The following is a 3220-nucleotide window of genomic DNA, read 5'->3' as shown; positions in this document are numbered from 1 at the left end:
TTTTTAATATTAAACTTTTATAAAACCACTTTGGCTCCATTAATATCTAAAATTAAAAATGGGCTTTATATTCAAGTCTTTATACTTTCACACAATAATCTTATAAACTCGGTCCCAGTTTAATATTTGTGGCATGTCCAAAAGTGACTTTTAGGGTTTATATAGTTTTATATAGTTGTCGGTTTAACTATTGTAATATTTAGAGATAATTTTAATTTGTATTAATGCTCTCCACTGTTGCAGGTTTGACTATTCTAATATTGTGAATAATTTTAATTTTTATCTATTAAAATTTTTACTACTATAATTTTTATCTATTAAAATTTTGATTGAATATAACAATAATTTTTATCGGTTAAAATTTTTTAAAGTAAAAATAGGGGAGTATAAGTGGAAATAAAACCACTTATAAAATTTTTCTATGAAATTATAATAACTTGAATGTAAAATCATTTTAAATTAAAAATACTAATCGTCCTTGCTGTATAAAAATTTAATATGAAAATAATGGGAGCCGTTATTTTTATAAAACTTTAATAATATTAAAAATGAGTGGAATCCGTAACTCAAAAATTATTATAATACTTTGCACGTTTCAGTAAATAATTACATAAATAAATAATTTATTTGAAATTTTTTATAACATTACTTTCTACAGGGAAAGAAGTGTAAAAATGGAGATTGAACGATATTTACAAAAACCCGTGGTTTACTGTTTTATTCCATATATGAGCCAGTATAGTGCAGGCCACTCAACTTATTTCATAAAATAATTTTTTGGAGTCATTTAGGACTTTTTCCCAAAATAATATTTTTTTAAATAATATTGTTCAAATAACCATAGAGCCATTTTATTTGTTAAAATAGCACATCAGTGCTCAATTAACACTCATATGCTGACGAATATTTTTTTAAATTCTATTTGTTTTTTAATTTTATTTTATTTTTACATTTTAACCACTATCTCTTTTATATAATTTAAATAACTTATTTGTGATTTTTATCCCAATTTTTTTTTAGAAAATTGTTATTAAAATAAAAAATTATTTAAAATTAGAATTATTATTATTTATTATTAAAACGAGAATTATTTTAAATTATTTTAATAATATTTTGATTATTATTAAAATAGCAATTATTGAGTAGGAATTATTTAAAAATAAAATTATACAAAAACAATGTCTACAAATCCTGACAAATCTCATCTAAAATATCTTAAAAGATAACATGGAAAAATTGAAGTTATTAATATATTTATTATGTTAATGTGTCAATAGCGTTAATAGAATAGATTAATTTTTATTTTCTAAATATTTTTAATTTCTTATTTATATTAAAATTCAAAGTGCCTATGATCATCAAATATCCATTCATAGTTTTACAATAAAAATCCAACTTTCCAACTACATAAGTTGTATAACATACTTTTAATACGTACGTAATATATATATATATATATATAGGCTTATGTTCAAAATGACAATGCACAAATGTTTTCCTTCGATCGTTAAGATCCACGCACGTTGGAGGAAAGAAGAAAGGAAAATGTTTTCCTTTGAACTAGGATTATTATTATTATTATTATTATTATTATTATTATTATTATTATATAATATAGTACAATGCAAATATTTATCCTATTAAAATCTCAAAATATCATAAAATAATAAAGATAAGGGTAATTTTGATATTTTTTAAAAATAAAATCATTAAAGCAATCTATCAACCAAATAAATGTTAGATTATGATGGTTCCGGTGGGGGTGTGATGTGCTAAGTTCACTAAAAAACTCACTCAAGGATCAATCACTCACACACAAAGTAAGATAAAAGAGACAAGCAAATTGGTAACCCAGTTCGGCACAACCTTGCCTACATCTGGGCGACCAGGCCAGGAGAAACAATCCACCAAAAGAAGTATAGGAACAAGGAGTACAACACTTACATATCCTCTCAAGATTGCCCGACGACTATACTCTCAACTCTCACCGAAGAGTCTCGCACTGTTGGCTCCGTCCTAAATCTTCGAGCAGGATGTCTAATATAGACACACCGACGTCCACAAAGTTACCTCTTTTAGAATTCTCTGCGGCTTCCTAACTTGGACACCTTCCAAAATTAGATATTGCAACACTCAGTTGCAACATGGCCTACCATACTGAACATGATTGAGTTCTAGCAAGATGCATCCAAATCTGCGACCTTTAATCTCCCGGTTCCTTCAGTCCGTCTCGTAGCAGTTGACTTGACCCGAGCTTCTCCTGCCTGCAGCTGCTTCCTTCCTCATGTCACTTCAGAAGGTCTCTCTCCCAAGGGACGTGCCCACCAAGGCACACACGACCATCTCACCGAAAATAGCCACCGAAGATCTCCCGATCTTCCTTTCCAAACTTGGCCCAAGTTTGGTATTCCAAATGATCTTCTTTTGGCACATGGAAATATTGTTACCAAACTTGATCTTATCTTCATCCAAGTTTAATGTTCAATATCTTCAAGCATGATCTTCAATCATCCATGTTTGGATCTTTAAATCTCTAATCATATCTCATGCAATCTTTAATCAATCTCCTCATATGACTAGTCTTCATAAATAGTTCCTCCCATAGATAGCTCTTGGATCTTTCTTCAATTAGTGATACTAAATATGGTCTTGATGATCTCCTTGGCATGTCTTTACCTTATTTAGTTTGTGTCTTCAAATAGCTTCACACCAAACTAAATCTTGTGTCTTCTAATAGCTTCATACCAAGTTTAACTTATGTCTTCTAATATATTCATATAATCTTCATGATCTTGAACTCTTGCCAATAATAGAATATTCTTCTCTCTTCAAATAGATCTTTCTAAAAAAGGAGCTCTATCAAAGATATGGATTGTCATCCCGGATCTTACCAAGGATAGACAATCATACCTAAAATAAAACTTACCTTTCTTGAATAGATCCTATTGTCTTGATGCACTTTTCAAAAATAGTTTATCATCACATGATTGAATTGAAAGGAATATCTACTAAATAAAATCTTCAACCTTGATCTTCATAAAATCTTCACCTTGATCTTAATTAAATCTCTACCTTGATCTTCATCACATGTCATGACAACATCCTTTGCCACATCATCATCCTAGTCACCTTTTCCTTTGATGAGTCACCACATGTCACGTCATCACCCCCTTGCGATGTCACCACTTGGCTTGTCATATAATGTCAATCCAAGTCATCA

Source organism: Dioscorea cayenensis, chromosome 3, assembly GCF_009730915.1.
Source record: "Dioscorea cayenensis subsp. rotundata cultivar TDr96_F1 chromosome 3, TDr96_F1_v2_PseudoChromosome.rev07_lg8_w22 25.fasta, whole genome shotgun sequence".
Lineage (NCBI taxonomy): Eukaryota > Viridiplantae > Streptophyta > Magnoliopsida > Dioscoreales > Dioscoreaceae > Dioscorea > Dioscorea cayenensis.
Note: the sequence above shows the minus strand (reverse complement) of the source record.